Raw genomic sequence first — 20,852 nt, 5'->3', positions numbered from 1 at the left:
TTTGAGTTTAACATTTTTAATCTTGGTTAAGCTTTGACAAATTTTTAAGTTCATTTTTTAGGTCGGGCTAGATCCAAACTTAGAAAACGGGTCAAAAATTTTGCATTGTCCCAGTATACTATTAACATAATTAATGTTTATTCAATTTGCTTAAAATTTTATAATTTTATTAAAAAATAATGTCCAATAAAAGAGTATGGGTAAATTTTTTTTAAATCTTATAAACATTATATTTTAGTGGGTTGTATTGTTAGTTTTTATTAAAAAGTTTATAATATTAAAAATTTTATAGCTTTTTATTATAAATTTTTTTATATTTTTATGATTTTTTAATGGGTTTTTTATTAAAATAATACAAAAAAATTAAAAAAATACCAAAATAGTATACTTTTTTTATTTACCAAAATGGTACATAAAAACAGTTAAAAAAATAAAATAAAAAAGCAAAAATATGGGCCTACCACAGGCGGCACCAAAGGTGCCTGTGGTAGAGGCGGCACTAACATGTTCGTATTTTGGCTCTTTGTTCGTATTTTTTTCTCGGATTTTATTACTTTAAAAAATATACTATTTTCTAATTTTATTATTTTATATTATTTTAGTACATTATTTTTGAAATGTATTCATTTAGTGTGTTTTTTAAATAAATTAAAAAAACTCTTATTTCGGCCCTTTGTTCGTATTTTTTTCCCGGATTTTATTACTTTCAATAAAAAACACACTAAATTAATACATTTCAAACATAATGTACTAAAATAATGTAAAATAATAAAATTAGAAAATAGTATATTTTTAAAGTAATAAAATCTAGGAAAAATATACAAACAAATGGCCGAAATACGAACATGTTGGTGTCGCCTCTGCCACAGGCACCTTTGGTACCGCCTATGGCAGTCCCATATTTCTGCTTTTTTATTTTTTTAACTGTTTTTTGTACCATTTTGGTAAATAAAAAAAGGAATATTGTTTTGGTTTTTTTTTAATTTTTTTGTATTATTTTAGTAAAAACCATTTTTTAATAATTTTAAAATTTAAAAGGGTTTAATCGTTTTTTTTAATTTGTTATTAAAGCCTTTTGACCTTTTAGCATTATTAGTTTCAAAAATTTTTAATTTACTTCCAATAAAAGAGTATGGTCAATTTGAATAAATGTGTAAAGGTTTAGGGCTAAATTTATTACTATACCTTATAAATAAACACCAATTTTGCTCACTCATCTAACATACAGGGTTGATTTGTCTATTTTTTCATTGGAGGGGTTAAAATGCAATCCATTGTATAGTATAAGGGGTTTGGTGGTACTTTTACCATCTAAAATTGTCCAATCTCATTCATATTTATAGATAACTAATTCAAACCCATTTTAGGTCCACCCATATCATTTTTTTAAAATATGGGTTAATATATATTTTGGCCCTTAACTTGTCTATTTATACCTAATTAGTCCCTTTTTTTTACATAGTTGGTCCCTAAACTTGTATTTTGTCAACCAGTTTGGTACCTCCACACTAACACCACTAGTTTATGTAAATGTAGTATTGCTAGCCAATCTGGTGGTGCCACATAACAGCCTCCTAGAATAGCACGAGACAAACATAAACTTAAAATATATAAATATATAAAAATTAATTTAAAAATAATTAAATTTAAATAAAAACTTTGTTATTTTTTAAAAAATGAAACCTACCATTTGGAAGGGTTGAGCTTAGGCTTGGAAAATTTTTTAGGTTTGCCTAGCTCATGAACACCTCTAATGTAGATGAAAGGGATGTATTAGGTGCAATGGAGGTAGAGCAGGCAAAACAGGCCTGAGCCCAAAAGTCCACCCATGCCAATCTGAGCCCGTAATGTACTACGTCTAAGAAAGCTCAAGCCCATAACATATCCGAATCCAACAAATTTTGAGCCCAAAAAAATTGGAGCCCAAAAAGATTCAAGCCCAAGAAAGCTCGAGCCCACAACAGATCTGAGCTTAAGATTGATTTGGCTCAAGCCCGAGATAAATCTAACCCAAAGCCCAAAAAAATTTGAATTTGTAACTGAACAACAATAATAAACCTTAATAATTAATATAATTTTATGTTATTACTTAAAATATAAATAAAATATAAATAAATGATAATTCTTTATTTTTGAAAATGTATTGCATTGCATATTTATATTAAAATTTTATTAATAAGAAAAATAATTAATAATAATTTTTATGTCAATTTATAAAGTGAAATAAATTTTAGAAATATTATTTTAATATAAAATATTTTTAATACTATAATTATATATGTATAACAATTATATACAATTAATAATTATTAAAATGTATAAAATTAACCTTTAATGATAATATTATAATATAGTATATAACTATTACCGTAATCGATTACCTTATCAAACTTTAAAAATTGATATATTAAATTCATATATTACTAATACACAATAGAATAATAGAATACATACTATTAAGTAATATAATATATAACTATTATGAATACATAATATATTAATATATTATAATGTATTAGTATCACTAATACATAAAATAATAATCTGATATATAATTATTACTAAAAATATCAATACATATATAAATATTATTATAATATAGATAAAAGATATAATATTATATAATATTATAATGTTTAATCTTAGATGCATAAATATAAACTATAAATATATTATATGATATGATATAACATTATATAATATAGTAAGAGGACTAACTTTCAAATGTACAAAAAGTATAGGGACTTAAAGCACATTTTAACTAATTTAATAATAAACAATAATATATTATAATATGTAGGCTTAATATAAAATTTATATCTAAACTTGTCCACTTCTCTCATATTGGTACTCAAGGGTTTTTTTTGTCCCAGATTGGTACTCGAACATTTTTCAGTAAAAAAACTAATATATTTTTATTTATAATTGTTTTATTTTAAAAAATATTTTTATTGATTTTTAATATATTTTTTAGATTATGACATTATCATGATTTCATTAATGTCACATGTCACAATCATATTCTACCACTTGTTCTAAACTTAACAATGTTACAAAAAAGTACTGATTTAGTTGACGGAAAAAAAGTTCGAGTACCGATTTAGGATAAAAAACCTTAAGTACCAATTTAGGAGAAGTGGACAAATTCGGGTACCAATTTTATATTTAAGCCTAATAGACATTATATAATGTACTACTATTATATTACACTATTATTATAATATAGATCATAATAAAAGATATAGTTTTACATGATATTATAAAAGATATAGTTTTACATTGATGCATATTTATAAACTATTAACAAATGCATATTTACATGATATGACTTTAACATTATATAATATGGTAGGAGAATTGACTTTCAAATGTATGAAAAATATAAAGACTTAGAGCATATTTCAACTAGTATAATAAAAAATAATAATATGTAATATATAATGTACTACTATTATATATAAATATTATTATATTATAGATTATGTGATAAAAGATAGGATAAACTACACCAATTGCCCCTAACCTTTTATTAAAATAACATTTATGTCACCCAACTTTCAAACTTTACATAATTGCCACTAAAGTTATCGAAATGTTACATTTTTATCACTCATCTGTTAACTTCCATTAAGAGGATGATGTGACACGTTAATTTAAAGGGTTGATAACCAATTTAGCCTCTAAACTATAACTAAAATATCAATTTGATACTTTTAAAATTTTTCTTAATAATAATTCTGAAATTTTTAAAGGGTAAACTATCATGATAATCACCCAAGTTTTAACGAGTTCTAATTTTGGTCACCAATTTTATTTTATTTTTTTGTTAATTTAGTCACCCATTTAATTGTCATTTTTAGTCGCTCCATTAAAATGCATTGGTCACTAAACAAAATGTTGATGTGGCAGTCTTTTGATTGGTATAATAATAAATTTGCCCTTTACCCTTTACACATTATGTCAGTTAGATCATAATTCTAAAAAAATCAACAAATTTAACTTTTAATGTTTGCACATTTAGTCAATTTAGTCCAAACTCAAAATTTATAATTTAAAAAACTTGAAAATATATAAAATGTATTACAACATGACATAAAAATATAAATTCTTTAAATATATATAATTACATAAAGGCTTAAATATGAATTTGGTTGAGGAATTCAAATAAATATTTATTGACTTTTAACAAAAAAAATTAAGGATTCAACAAAATTTAACCCTCAATTTCTCTTGAATTTTTTGAACCGATATTTTTTTCTTTGAACCCCATTGAGCTAAATGAATCATTTGAAATGATTTTTTGAATCAATTGCTACCAAATCCAACTAAAACCATGATCAAATAGAAACATCTTTGGCTCCATTTCATGCTTAAGGCTAAGCAGTGCTTCATTTATAGATTTTTCCTCATTAAAAGAAAACACGAAATTGAGTTTGGGTGTGTTTGTAGAAAAAAAAGTGACTTTGGGTGTGGGTTTAATGGTGAGTGGTCGATGACAAAGTGATGATGTGGTTTGGGTCTGGTAAAGTTAGGTATGGAATTGGTATGGTATTTGAGATTGTGGGGTTTGAACGAAAGAATGAGAACAATGGGAAGCTTGAAAATGAACAAGGAATGAGATGAATGAATGAATGAATGAATGAATGTTGTTTTACAAAGTTTCTCTCTTTTGTTTGGTTGACTAGAAAATCTAGTAACAGGAAAGAAAAATTTGAACTTTTTTCTTGTAATTTTTTATTCACAATGTTGTGCAATTGCATATATCAAAAGTAGAAGCATTTTGTGGGTTGTTCATGATTTTGAATTATAACTAAGAAAAGTTTACTTATTTTTATTTTCAATTTTGATTGATTATTTTTTTAATGTTTTATATTTTTGAATATTTTATTTATAATTTTTTAGAATTTGGACTAAATTGAGAAAATGTGCAAACATCAAGGTTAAATTTGTCGAGTTTTTAGAATTAAACCAAATAGCAATTAAGCCTTTATGTAATTTTATATATTTTAAAATATTTTATATATTTATTTCCTTTTATAATAAATTATATATATTCAAGTTCTTTAAATTATAAAATTTTTGAATTTTTTGAATTTGGACTAAGTTGACAAAATGTGCAAACATTGAGGGTTAAATTTATTTAATTTTTCTAGAATTAGGACCAACTTGACAAAATATGTAAAGTTTTAAGAGCTAAATTTGTTATTATACCCATGAAAATACCGCTATGTCAACATTTTGTTCAGTGGCAAGACATCTTAACGATAGAGTGACTAAAAAAGACGATTAATCTAATGGAAGTAACTAAATTAACAAAATAATATTCAGTGACCAAAATAAGAATGCATTAAAACTTTCTATTTGAGTAGTTTACTCTTTAAATTTTTTAGAATTATTATTAAGAAAAATTTTAAAAGTATGAAATTGATATTTTAGTTATAGTTCAGGGGCTAATTTGGTTATTAACCCTTTAAATTAATGTGCCACATCACCCTCTCAATGAAGGTTAACATATGAGTGACAAAAATGTAACATTTTGATAACTTTAGTGACAATTATGTAACTTTTGAAAGTTGAATGATTGAAATGTAATTTAATCAAAGGTTAGGGATAATTGATGTAGTTTACTCTAAAAGATATAATATTACATGATTTTATAATGTTTAATCATTGATGCATATATATAAACTATTAATATATGATATGATATGATATGATATGATAAGATATAGCATTATATAAAGTAGTAGGAGGGCTAACTTTTAAATGTACGAAAAGTATAGTGACTTAAAGCATATTTCAATCAGTATAATAATAATTAATATATAATGTACTACTATCATATATAAATATTATTACATTATAGATTATAATAAAAGATATGGTATTACATGATATTATAATGTTTAATTATTAATTCATATATAAACTATTAATATATTATATGTAAGACCCAATTTCTGCCCAGCCCAATAATAAATAACCCAAAAAAATAATATAATTAAAATGTCCACAGCCCAAAATTATAATACAAGCCCAAAAATCCAACAGTAGGCCCAAATTAAGCCCTAAACCTAAACCCAGCAAACTGATTCAACCCAAATGGCCCAATCTCCTAACACGGTGGCAAACCTTAGCAGCTAGGGCCCTTAGCGTCGCAACAGATGCCACCACGTCCCCCCGCACGCACGTAGCACCACTCGCATGAGCCTCGTACGCGCGCCTTCTCCTCCGTACATGCAACATCCACAACCTCTGCACACAGTACCTGCCAAAGACGAGCAAACGCAGCAGAAAGCGGACCACAAAAACGAAAAGAGGCAGAAATCGGCAGAGAAAAGGAGAGAAAATAAGAAAATAAGAAAAACAGAAAGAAAATTTGTATTTTATTTTATTTTTGGGTTATAAAAACCCCAAGATGTACCCTTTTTTGTTTGGAATGAAAGGAGAATAGAAAAAAATCAAAAAAATACATAAAAAAGTAGATTTTTTTCCTCTTCTTTCGGTTTCGTTTCGATTTCTTTTGGGATCTCTTAATAATAAATAGAATAGGAGTTTAAGTTAGGAGTTTACCTGCCTCGGTGACCCAGCCATCGTTCTTGGCGGTTTCGCGGCTACCGGAAGAACCGTGAATGGTTCTAACCCGAGAACAGCGCAAAAGGGGAGAGGGGGGAACAAAGATTTTTTTATCTGTTTTTGTGGATGGCTGAACAGCTTTAGGGTTTTTTTTATTTTTATTTTTGTTTCTTAAGGGATGTCTAAACGGCGCCGTTTGGAGTCTGATCTGTGGCTCCAAAACGAAGTCGTACTGACCTAAATTGGCCTCCAACCCAACGATCCGACCAAGTGGGCGAGGGACCCGCACGTCTTAAAGCCAAATGGGCTATTTGCGCCACTGGTCCCTTTGTTTTGCTTTGTGGTTCCAATCCGATCCTTTTTATTTTCTGATTTGACCCCATATGTTTGATTCGATGTTGCTCCGGTCCACATTAAAGGTGCTGCGTTTTAGGAATAGGGAATATTTCCCACTTGACCCCCATGTCATTCACGCATCACATTTGGGCCCTCTGTTTTGTTTTATTTCTTTTTTTTCTTGTAATTTAGTTTCGATTTCGATGTGGTCCTTCGATTATTTTATCTATGGTTTATTAATCTGTTTAATATCTTTGTTTTATTCTTCTTTTAAATTTTATTAATTTGTCTGACTGCTTATTGTCCAATGTTTTAAATTAAGTACTGTTTTTCATATTTTTCTTATTTAGTATCTAAATGTTAATTAGTTTAATTTGATCCCTTCTTCTCTGTATCTTTAATGTTTTGTTTCCCCTATATATCATTTTAAACTTTTACGGGTTGTTTCTTTTTTTTTTAATTATTGAGTTTGGTTGTTTAGTGTATTATTTTATATATTAAATTATTAATTTTTTATCCTATACCAATGGCTCCAAATCAATTTACATTTGCCATTTAAAACTTATTGTCATATACTTTTTGCTTATTTAAAATTCTATTATTATAAAATTTTTAACCACAGTTTATTACATATTTTGTTTGTTTCAACCTTTCGTATATGTGGATATACATATTATTATTTATGCTAAGGTTATCATTCTGCATGTGATTTGTCGAAATTAATACATACTATTTTATGTATTTTGGTTTGCTTTAAGATTATTTAGATACTATTAATTTAGGTGGTACTTATTTAAACACTATTTTTGATTTGTTTCAAATTTTCATACATGTGTATGTATATATTTTTGTATGTATACTTTCATATATGTGCACATATGTATGTGTATTATTGATTTTAATTCTTTAGCTTTTAGATGTAGTACTTGTATGTAACTATGGTCCTTGTAAGTACGGTATTATTGGTTCACTAATTACTTATTGTTCATTGGTGCGCATTTCAATTTACGAATTACTATTTCGTGTTGTCTGTTATTGTTCCATTGTTTTTACTTATTCAAAAGATTACATTTCATAACATTCAAATGTCAAAAGCATTTTTATCCAAAAAAACAAAGTTTTTCAAAATAATGCAACCCTCGACATTTGAAATTCACGAGAAAACAGGACCCTAACTCATTGGGTTCCAATTTTTCTCGTTGAATCTAAATGATCGAAATTTTCTACAATCAAAACGCGTAAATAAAAACTTATTCTCGGAATTTGACACTACGTGTCCTAATGCATTGGATGCGACATGTCAGCTTCTCGAAAGGAGGTTTTTTTTAATAATAATAAAGGTTGAGTTCAATGCTAGAAATCTTGAGGAATCGTGCTCTAACGTATTGGGTTTCGACTTTCTACCTGATTTCAAGCAATTGAATATCCCATTTTAACTTCAAAAAATTTGAAAGGCAAAAAGACAAGCTCTTTCTCAATGACTAAAAATGTCGTGTCCTAATGCATTGGGTATGACATTTTAGTACTTTGAGATGAGATGGTCTTTAGCATTCACATCGATTTATACGAGCATCTTTTGCATAATGAATAACAATAATAAGGATTGTATTTTGAAAATTTTTTAATCTCAATATTAAGACATTAAACAATCAATTCGGTACCAATTTTGGGCGTCACGAGGGTGCTAACCCTTCCTCGTGCATAACCGACTCCCGAACCTGTTTTCTCAAAAATTCACGGACCTTAAAATTATTTTCAAGGTGATCCGATTACACCCTAATAAAAGGTCGGTGGCGACTCCATTTTCTTTATTTTTAATAAGTCGATAATCAAATTTTTATTTTTTTTAAAAAATGGTTTCAACAGCTTGACGACTCCACTGGGGACACCAAGAGAGTCAGGCCGTAAAATTGATTGTTTTTGTCTTATTGTCGAAATTTTAAAATTTAATTTTATGATATTCCCTTTGCATATGTTTGTATGATAATTGCTGTTTTATACTTTGGCATCATATTGCATAAGACTGTTAGTCTTGCCCTCTTAAGTGGGAGTGAGAAACTAGTCCTTCGTGAGGTTTTCACCTCCGTGCAGGATAGTGGATCGCTCCCGGGACACATTCGTACGTATGTCTTCGTGAGATTTTCATCTTCGTGCAGCCATAGGCAAATGTGTTCTCTTGAACCGAACTCGGTCCGTATGAGCCTATAATGGGTGAGGATCGAGGAATTTGCTGGTTCGGGTACCTCAACTCTAGAACCAAACCACATATAAAAAGCCCTAAGAGCCCACCTTTGATTATATTGCAGAAACCCTAGCGGTTACCCAGATAGGTGTTTAATGCTTTTTACTTGCTCGAAGTTGAGTTTCTATGTTGTGCTAACGTGTGGTCTTTTTGCTTTGATTGCATGTCATTTCATATACAAAAGAGTGTCGATTCAGGTTCGATTACTAAATTAGAAAGCTTGGCATGGAGAACGGATTTCTTGATAAAGTAGAGGACAATGTTGCTGTCCATGTGTGGTTAGAGAAGGCACAATCAGAGAAAGGAGATAGTCTAGCCGAGGGGTATACGTCAGAGTTATGGGACTACACCCGCATCAGTGTGACGCAAAATGGCCTTCAGGAATTAAAAGTAATATGGGATCATTGGAGCGACGAAACTAAGCAGCTGTTAAACTCTAGTTACGGGGATTTTCCGTATCTACTCGACATTAAAGTAGATGAGTATTTGTTTCTGGCTTTCGTTCAGTATTGGAACCCCGCATATAGTTGCTTCACCTTTGGAAGGGTTGATTTAGTACCCACTATAGAAGAATATACAACTTTGCTTCGTTGCCCGAAGATCCAAGTTGATAAAGTCTACTCTAGAGCCGTTAATGTCCCAGCCTTTGTGAAGAAGTTGATGAACATCACCGGAATGGGGGAGCAGTGGGTCACGGCACGGATCAAGCAGAAGGGGGAAAGCAGATCATCCCTTGGAGAAGCCTACAGGAGCTGATTTTGGCACACCCTGATACAAGGAAAAAGGTCGACATTTTTGCTCTAAGCATTTATGGGCTAGTAATCTTTCCTAAGGCACTAGGGCACGTAGATGAAGCTGCCTCGGATCTCTTTGACCAACTTGAAAAAATGGTTACACCAGTCCCACCCATTCTGGCAGAAACCTTCAGGTCACTAAATGCGTGTAGAAGGGCAGGTGAAGGCAGATTCATCGGTTACGCGCAGCTTCTTCTTGCATGGTTCCACAGCCATTTTTGGAAGGTCGATAAGGTTTCGTATTGAGTCTTCTCTGAAACTATTCGCCATTAAAAGAGATAGCGGCTACACCAAGAAGAGATAACATCTCAGAAGAGAAATGGTTGGCCATTCTTCAAAATCTTCAAGAGGAGGACATTGAGTGGAGGGCCCCGTGGTTGCTTCTGGATGAGATCTTGTATCGATGTGGTAATTTTGATTGAATCCCATTACTTGGAATTTGGGGAGCTGTTGGTTATGCTCCATTGATGGTGTTAAGGCAGTATAGGTCAAGGCAGTTTATACCTGCAACCCAAGGCCTAGTGGAGTTTGAATTCTCATACAAAGACGATGGTTATAAAAAGAAGATCCGAGAGGTAACCAGGGCATGGGACCAAACCCGACAGATGAAGAGATTAGCCGTAGGCCCGACCAGGTATAATGAATGCTGGGTTAGAAGGATCAATGATAACATCCTAAGGTCAGGTCAAGGAGATAGTCAATCAATAAAGGAACATTTGCGGGTTATTCTCTCCGAATTGGAAATTATGAAACAAGATTTTGAAAAGAGGAATGCAGAGCTTGAAAAGAAGATTGAGCAATTGGAAGAAGAAAAGATGCACTTGGGCTTAGATGTAGACGTTCAAAAGTTAGAGACTGAGAAATTAAGAAAGGGTAAGAACAAGGCTGAGGAAGACTTGGACAGTTTAAAGACAGACTTTAAAAAGTTGAGGTTGTCAATAAGAACTACTGGGTTAGGGAAAACTTCAGAACAATGGCGTCAAGAGATTTGGGAAGAAAAGGTCAAGGCTGATGGATGGGAAAAGAAATTTTGAGAGGTCCAAACGCAAAACGGGGCTTTAGAAAGGAGTTTATCAGAAAACCGAAAGGAAAAATGCGAGCTAAAAGATAGGGTGACTGAGTTAGAAAGATCTTTTCATCAGTATCAAAGTCAAAATTCAGCAATGGAGTTGAGGGCGAGCTTGAGCAAGATTGAAGAAATGAAAGGAAGAATAGAGGAGTTGGAATTGGCATTGCGAAGTTGCGAGATCCGGGCTGAGTATTTGGAAACCAATGAAAGTCGTCAAAGTGAGCAGCTTTATCACCTTCAGAACCAAGTGGAGAATAGGGATCGTATCATGGGAGAGGCCGTGGTTCAAATTTGGGAGGTAGCTGATCACCTGAAGACTTTGGCGGTACAAGCCGATGCACTGAGCATAAAATATGAACTGGAATCAAGTCGAGGACAGGAATTAGCCTCATTACTTAGGAAAATTAAAGTTCTAAGCATCAAGGCAAGAGCATATATGTAACCTGTTTTATGTAAAGAATTTTGTTTTCTAGTAAAGTTTCCTAAATGAAATTGAATCAGAATCGACGCCTTTTTGCATTCATGCATTGCATTACACTGCATCATATGCATCCAAGTCCACCAAACGACCCTAATTGGTTAAAATTATTACAGTTAACCTGGAAACCGACAAAGGCTCACCAATTAAGCATCAATACGGTACTTGACGGAAAACTAAGGAAATGGACCAAAGATTAGAGAAATTGGAGCAAATGCAAAGGGATATGCAAGAACGCTTGTAAGCACAAATGCAAGAGCAACTAGATAAAATTCAAGAGGACATGACAGAAAAAATGATCAAAGCTCAAAAAGATGCCATGGCTGAATTGACCCATCTATTGATGGGAGGAGTAGATAAAGGAAAGGGCCCTTGGCCGATCATAGAGAGGGTAGTGAGGATCCATTATATCCTCCAGGTTTTACTCTACCAAATGTACGAACCCAAACTGAAATATACCTGAGAGGACAGTCTGTCACAATTAGGTTGCAACAATTACAAACTGGTGCCACAATATTTCAAGGACGATCGAGTTTAAACCCGGGAGAAAACCCAATCAATCCTGCTGTTCCAGATTTAGATGAAACAGCTGAAGAAGGAAGAACAAGCGCAGAATTGCCGAAACAATGGGAGGATAGGTATAGGTGGTTGGAGGAAAAATTCAAAGCCTTGGAAAGCGCTGATAGTAATCCGAGAATCGACGCTAAAGATCTAAGCTTAGTCTTCGATTTGGTACTGCCTCCCAAATTCAAAATGCCTGAATTTGAGAAATATAATGGAACTAGCTGCCCCGAGGCCCACATCACTATGTTCTGTAGAAGGATGACTGGCTACGTTAATAACGATCAGTTGTTAATCCACTGTTTTCAAGACAGTTTGGTAGGGGCAGCATCTAAATGGTACAATCAGTTGAGTCGTACCAAAATCGGTTTATTGAGGGACCTAGCACAGGTATTCATGAAGCAGTACAACCATGTAACGGATATGACCCCCGATAGAATTACGTTACAGAACATGGAGAAGAAACCAAGTGAGAGTTTCAGGCAGTACGCACAAAGATGGAGGGAAGTTGCTATTCAAGTCCAACTACCGCTTCTAGAAAGAGAAACTACAATGCTCTTTATCAATACCTTAAAAGCCCCATTCATCACGCACATGCTGGGAAGTGCAACCAAAAGTTTCTCAGATATAGTAATGAATGGCGAAATGATTGAGAATGCCATAAGAAACGGGAAGATAGAAGTAGGAGAGAGCAACAAAAGGTCAGCCTCGAGAAGAAAGGAAAATGAAGTAAACAATGTAAATGCCTACAACAAGTCAGTTACAGTGAATCAGCCAAGAAAGGTGGCTGCTAGTCAATAAGGTTCAGCAAGACAAGAATCTAGCGCAAGACAGGGTACTGAGAAGCCCCAGTTCACATCAATTCCAATGTCATACAAGGAGCTGTATGAGAAGTTGTTTGATGCACACGTTGTCTCTCCCTTTCACTTAAACCCTCTACAACCCCCGTTTCCTAAATGGTATGATATGAATGCACAATGCGATTACCATGCGGGAATTACAGGGCATTCAATAGAGAATTGCACGGCTTTCAAGAAGGTAGTTGAGAGACTCATCAGCATGGGTGTTGTCAAATTTGACGACTCACCTAACGCAGAAAATCCATTGCCTAATCATGCTGATAAGGGGGTGAATATGATAAGTGAAAGCAGAGAAGAAGAAGTTAAGAACGACATTGCTGAAGTAAAAACTCCGTTGAAATGGGTTTGGAGAGAGATGGCAAAGAGGGGACTAGTTATTTCAAATTCTGAAGAAGGATATGAGGTTGAAAACTATTGTGAATTCCACCATGAGGTAGGACATGAAATTCAAGAGTGTGAGGGATTCAGGGCTTTGGTCCAAAGCATGATGGACAACAAAGAGATGAGGTTTTATGAAGAAGCAGAGGGTAAAAGAAATATTTGCGCATCAGAGTTGGCAGCAAAGACCACGGAAACGAATTATCCTGTGGTCATTATTTCACGCCCTCGGAGCCATGAGTCTAGGGTCCAGATGACACCAAAAATTATAAATCCAGAAACTATCAAATTTCTCATACAAGGATAACAAAATGGTGCCATAGAATTATGGATGTAACGTGATAATTTTGGGGAAAGAAGCAGAAAAAAATCAGAAAATAGGTTCTTACACACGCAACGGGAAGCGATATGATGTTCAGGCAGAATCGTCAAGAGAAGAGAATTAGAAGAAGGAGCAGAAGAAAGGGAAGGCTGTGGAAGTTGAGCCATTGGTTAATGAACCAGTAAAAGAAGATGAGGCAAAGGAATTTTTGAAGTTTTTAAAACATAGTGAATATAGCGTTGTGGAACAACTACGCAAACAGCCGGCCCGTATTTCTATATTAGCTTTGCTCTTAAGTTCAGAAGTGCATCGAAATGCACTGTTGAAAGTACTAAATGAAACATATGTGGCGGATGATATTTCGGTGAACAAGCTAGATCGGTTGGCCAACAATATAAATGTTGACAATTTTATCTTCTTCAGTGATGATGAAATACCATCTGGAGGAAGAGGTTCCACTAAAGCCCTGCACGTCACTGCCCGATGCAAGGGATATATACTCCTAGGGATCCTGATTGATAATAGATCTGCACTGAACGTATTGCCTTTATCTACTCTTAGTCAGTTACCGGTGGATAGTTCCCACATGAAAACGAGCAAGAGCATAGTAAGGGCATTTGATGGAACGGAAAAGAGGGTTATGGGGAGAATTGAGGTACCGTTAAGGATTGGCCCAATTACTTATGATGTGGACTTCTTGGTGATGAATATTAGGTCTTCCTACAACTGTTTATTGGGAAGGTCATGGATACACTCAGCTGGGGCAGTACCTTCATCGCTACACCAGGATGTGAAGATAGTATCAGAAGGTCAGGTGATCACCATAAATGCGGAGGAATAGATCATCACGACAGTAACTGGCGATGCACCTTACGTGGAGATTGATGATGAGGTAGTGGAATGATCTTTTCGGCCTTTAGAATTTGTGAACGCGATGTTCATTACTGAAGGAAGCAGAGTTCCGGTACCGAAAATATCCAGTACCACTAAGATGGGGCTACAATTGATGATTGAAAGATGAGCTTCACCCGGGAGAGGTTTAGGAAATTACCTTCATGGAAAGATTGAAGCACCAATGCTGAAGGAAAAGTTTGACAATTATGGCTTAGGATACAAGCCAGACATGAAGCAGAAGAAGAAGGAGGTAGAAAAAAAGACAAGAGAGAAGAAGGGCACGTTTGAGCGGAAAATAGGTCAAGTGGAAACCTATGTCCTTTCCCCACTTATTTACATTTTTTGTATTGGGTGGATTTATTCATCCTGAACGTGGGGTGCCCAGAAGTGAAGACATTGGAGAAATGTTAAAAGATGTCCATATCAATGCTATTGAAACATCTGAGAAAAGGGCCTTGCTGGAGATCTGCCCTTACGAACCTGGAAGCGAGCTAAACAACTAGACTGCGGAAGAAATCCCTGTAGTCTTTAGGGCTTATTCAGAGTAATGCTCAGAACATTCTTATTGTTTTAGCTTGGTAATGATAGGAAAATCCTTTGTGAAAGAGGCTTGAGCCTGAACATCATTATTCTAAATGAAATACATCTGTACATTCATTTCGAACAATTATTCTTTTATTTTACCTTTCATACAAGTAAATATTAATTGATTGTCCTACAAATTATTCTTTCATTTATAACCTTATTATATTAATAGTTGTTCATAAATTTATATATTCTTGGTATATTTTTTGATATGCCCTCATAGGCCCTCAGATATCAATGACATGAGTGACGCTGTCTCAAACCCGGAGCTCCTTTTTGAGTAAGACATGTGTTTAGAAGGATCTCACGACATTGAAAATAACGAAGACTGTAGTATATCTCCAAACTTGTCGAGAATGGTAGAACAAGAGGATGAGCAGATCCTACCTTATAGGGGATCATTAGAAATCGTGAGCCTAGAGGAGGGAAAGGAGGTGAAAATTGGAACTGAAATTGCTACAAAGACAAGATAAGACCTCATTGAATTGCTCCGAGAATTCAAAAATGTTTTTGCATGGTCATACCAAGATATGCCCGGGCTAAGTACTAGTATTGTGGTACATCGTCTGCCCATAAAAGGGGATTGTAAACCAGTTCAGCAGAAGCTCAGGAGGATGAGACCTGATGTTGTGCTAAAAATAAAAGAAGATGTCAAAAGGCAGTTCGATGCTGGCTTCTTACAGGAGATCAAATATTCGGATCGGGTAGCTAACATCGTCCCCGTTCCTAAGAAAGATGGAAAGGTACGAATGTGCGTGGATTACAGGGATTTGAATAAGGCTAGTCCAAAGGATAATTTTTCGTTGCCTCACATTGATACTTTGGTAGACAATACGGCGGGATACTCATTATTCTCTTTCATGGATGGCTTTTCTGGATACAATCAAATAAAGATTCACCCTGAGGATATGGGAAAAACAACATTCATTACTTTATGGGGAACATTTTGTTACAAAGTAATGCCTTTCGGATCGAAGAATGCGGGAGCAACATATCAAAGGGCTATGGTGACCTTGTTTCATGACATGATGCATAAGGAGGTCGAAGTCTTTGTTGATGATATGATTGCCAAATCTAAGACTGCAGAAGAGCATGTTCAAGTCTTGAAAAGATTATTTTTGAGATTGAAGAAGTTTCAGCTTAAGCTTAACCCCGCAAAATGCACGTTTGGAGCCAGATCAGGGAAGTTATTAGGCTTCATAGTTAGTAAGAAGGGGATTGAGGTGGACCCGGACAAAGTAAAAGCAATACGAGACCTACCTCCTTCGTGCACTCAGAAGGAAGTCCGAAGTTTCCTAGGAAGATTGAATTACATTGCTCGATTCATTGCACAATTGACGGAGAAATGTGATCTAGTATTCCGTCTTTTAAAGAAGCATAACCCGGGTGATTGGGATGAGGAATGTCAGCAGGCTTTTGATAAGATAAAGCAATATTTGGCTAATACTCCCGTATTATCACCACCAAGTTCGGACAGGCCATTGATATTGTATCTAACGGTGTTTGAGAATTCCATGGGATGTGTATTGGGCCAACACGATGAAACGGGAAAGAAGGAAAGGGCGATATATTATCTCAGCAAGAAATTCACTGGCTGTGAAATGAAATATTCGTCAATCGAGAAATAGTTTTGTGCTTTAATTTGGGCAACACGAAGACTAAGGCAGTATATGTTGTATCATACGACTTGGCTGATTTCAAGGTTAGATCTTTTAAAATATATGATGGAATCAACTGCTTTAAACGGGAGAATGGCTAGATGGCAGATCCTGCTCTCTGAATTTGATATAGTATACGTAAGTCAGAAGGCCATAAAAGGGAGTGCAATAGCTGATTTTCTGGCTAGTAGAGCCTTGAAGGATTATGAGCCTTTGAACTTCGATTTTCCAAACGAGGATTTGATGTATATGGCAAGCACTGAAGAAAATCCTCAAAGAGATCATGAGTGGAGGTTAAATTTCGACGGAGCTTCGAATGCTATGGATAATGGAATTGGGGCAGTCTTGGTATCCCCGAGTGGAGATCATTACCTAGTGGCTAGCAAGTTGGACTTTGATTGCACAAATAATATGGCAAAATATGAAGCATGTATTATGGGCATTCGTGCAGCCATCGAACGGGACATCAAAGTGCTAAGAGTATATGGGGACTCCGCGTTGGTGATATACCAACTCAAAAGGGAATGGAAAACTAGAAACCCTAAATTAATCAGTTATAGAAGGCTGGTCCTTGAGTTGGTTGATGAGTTTGATGATATCACTTTCAGTTATCTCCCACGAGAGGAAAACCAAATGGCTGATGCATTGGCTACTCTAGCTTCGATGATTCAGGTAAACAGGCTTGAGGTAATGAAGCCTATTCAGATGAGTATCTATGAAACCCCAGCTCATTGCTACAATATTGAGGAGGAGGGAAAAGACGATCACCATTGGTATCAGAGTATCCTACAGTATGTAAAGAATCGGGAGTACCCTAGTCAAGCAACGGAGAACGACAAGAGAACTTTGAGAAGAATAGCCATCGAATATGTCTTAGACGGGGAAGTGCTATACAAACGAAGGAAAGATCAAATACTGTTAAGATGTATGGATGTCGTGGAAGCTAAAAAAATTTTGGAGGAAGTCGATGAAGGTATCTGTGGGACACACGCCAATGGCTTCACCATGGCCAGACAGATCATGAGATTTGGATACTATTGGCCCGCTATGGAAGGGGATTACATTAATTACACCAAGAAATGCCATAAATGTTAGATTTATGGGGACAAGATGCATGCACCCCCTTTGCCATTTCATGTTATGACCTCTCCATGGCCGTTTTCCATGTGGGGTATGGATGTCATTGGGCCGATATCGCCGAAGGCTTCTAATGGGCATCGCTTCATTTTCGTGGTCATTGATTACTTTACCAAGTGGGTAGAAGCTGCTTCATACACAAATGTCACGAAGTCAGCAGTCAGTAAATTCTTGAAAAAGGAGATTATTTGTCGATATGGAATGCCTGAGAGAATCATATCCGATAATGTATTGAATTTGAACAATAGCACGATAGCTGATGTTTGCAGCCAATTTAAGATCAAGCATCATAACTCATCGTCGTATTGTCCAAAAATGAATGGCGCAGTGGAAGCGGCCAATAAGAATATTAAAAGAATTGTGGGGAAAATGACTGAGACTTATAAAGATTGGCATGAGAAGTTATCATTTGCTCTCCTTGCCTATCGAACATCTGTTATAACTTCTACCGGGGCAACACCTTTTTTTTTAGTTTACGGAATGGAGGCAGTATTACCCATTGAAGTTGATATCCCCTCTCTACGGGTATTATCTGAACTCTAGTTGGACGAAGCTGAGTGGGTTATATCTCGCTATGATCAGTTGAACCTAATAGAGGAGAAGAGGTTAAGAGCCATTCATCATGGGCAAATGTACCAGAAAGGAATGATGCGAGCTTATGATAAAAAGGTTCACCCTAGAGAATTTCACGAATGAGACGTGGTGCTAAAAAAGATCATTCCTATGCAAAAGGACTTTAGAGGAAAGTGGATGCCAAATTGGAAGGGTCCTTATGTTGTAAAGAATGCCTTTTCTTGCGGAGCTTTGTAACTAAGTGAGATGGATGGTAAAAGTTTTCCAAACCCCGTAAACGCAGATTTTGTCAAAAAATACTTCACTTGAAAGAAGGGGACCAAAGTGAAAACCCGCAAATGGCGCTTTGCTTCCTAAAAAAAAGGATTTGGAGAGGCCAAGGCGAAAACCTGCAAAAGGGCGCCTTAAGGTCAAAGGAGATTTGAGTCGAAAACCCGAAAAGGGCGGCTCAAATATTGGTCAGAGAAGGGCATGAGAAAATTAGAACTGTTCAAATTTTGATCGGGGCACACGATGATCTTGCTATACCTGAACCAAGAAGAAAGGGCATACGACATCTTGGAGCATCGACAGGGTACTGCAGATCTCCTAAAAACATGCTAAACTTAGAATAGTTTTCAGAAGTTTGTACAGAGAAATTCAAGCTGCGATAACTAGGGCACCTAGTTCTTATTGTATTGAATGTGTTAATACCTTTTTCAATCAACTTCTTTGTTATTCTTCTTTCGCTATTGTTGATATTTTATCTCTCTCGAGCTACGCTCAGAACCAACATTTATCCATCGTTATAATCTTTCAGCAAACATGTTGCATTGGAATAAAGATTAATGGACTACTAAACTTTCACAAAGCAAGTTTTGCACATTACTTTGAAAAAGTCTCTAAATAATACGGTAACCTGAAACAGGACTATTGTTTAGAGCGAACTAGGTTTAAAGGTTAGAAATCTAAGAGAAATCTGATTTTAAACAGTCCCTTCGGACTTCGTTGACGGAAGCGTCAATTGAATGAAATGTCAGCAATAGTCATGAGTTAGAAAAGAGAGATCTCCTTGGAGGAAAATTCTTTATGCTAAGCATGGCATCTTGAGAGTGGTTTACCAAAGGTTTACACATTCGGTATCCTTCAATTGTGATAAAAATACGAAGAAGGGACTAGAGTTCCCCACCCTTTTTTGAGTCGCACATTGAACACAACCTAATGAATTGAGCTTGAAGGCTTATAGCGGAGCTAATTTAACGTTTTGTTGAGGACACCAGTTAGGAAGGAGGGTGTTAAAGCACGGTTGTCACAAAAGTCTTAATAGATTTTGAGTAATCCGGTAGCATCTTGCATTCATACAAACATCACACATGTCTAAGTTAGGAGCATTTGATTCATTTTGATCATGCCATCCTAATCATTAGGCATAATTAAGTTCATCGTACAAGTCATGTACCCCAGAGAACAGGTCAGTGAAGTAAATCTTATCTCCCTGATATTACAGTGGAGTAGATTGGAGTCAATAATCCTATCTCCCTGAAGTTGTAGTGGAGAGAATTAAAGTAATGGATCTTATCTCTCTGAAGTTGCAGTAGAGTGGATCACGTCAAGTCTTATTTCCCTAAAGTTACAGTGGAGCAGACTAAGTAAGCAGGTCTTATCCCAACTGAAGTTGCAGTGGGGCAGATCGAAGATGACCAATCTTATCTCCCTGAAGTTACAGTGGAGCAGATTGAAGCCGAAAATCCTATCTCCCTGAAGTTGTAGTGGAGCGGATTAAAGTAAGTAGATCTTATCTCTCTGAAGTTGCAGTAGAGCAGATCACATCGAGTCTTGCCGACTAGAGATAGCAAATTTTGTTCTTTCAGAGTTACAAATCCTATCTCCCAGACGTGGTGGTGGAGTGGATCGAAGCACCAATTCCTATACCTTTGAAGATGCGGTAGGATGGAATGAAGCCACTAGAAGCACTAGAACAAGTCAAGGATTAGCGAGACCGGGCAAAATTGGTCTTCTTAGTTTTTGCTCAGTTCTTCTTACACGACAATGAACAAAGAGGGGCAGCTGTAAGACCCAATTTCTGCCCGGCCCAATAATAAATAACCCAAAAAAATAATATAATTAAAATGTCCACAGCCCAAAATTATAATACAAGCCCAAAAATCCAACAGTAGGCCCAAATTAAGCCCTAAACCTAAACCCAACAAACTGATTCAACCCAAATGGCCCAATCTCCTAACACGGTGGCAAACCTTAGCAGCTAAGGCCCTTAGCGCCGCAACAGATGCCACCACGTCCCCCCGCATGCACGTAGCACCACTCGCATGAGCCTCGTACGCGCGCCTTCTCCTCCGTACATGCAACATCCACAACCTCTCACACAGTACCTGCCAAAGACGAGCAAACG

Source organism: Gossypium hirsutum, chromosome D04 (genome assembly GCF_007990345.1).
Source record: "Gossypium hirsutum isolate 1008001.06 chromosome D04, Gossypium_hirsutum_v2.1, whole genome shotgun sequence".
Classification (NCBI taxonomy): Eukaryota; Viridiplantae; Streptophyta; class Magnoliopsida; order Malvales; family Malvaceae; genus Gossypium; species Gossypium hirsutum.
This window is presented reverse-complemented; position numbering follows the sequence as displayed.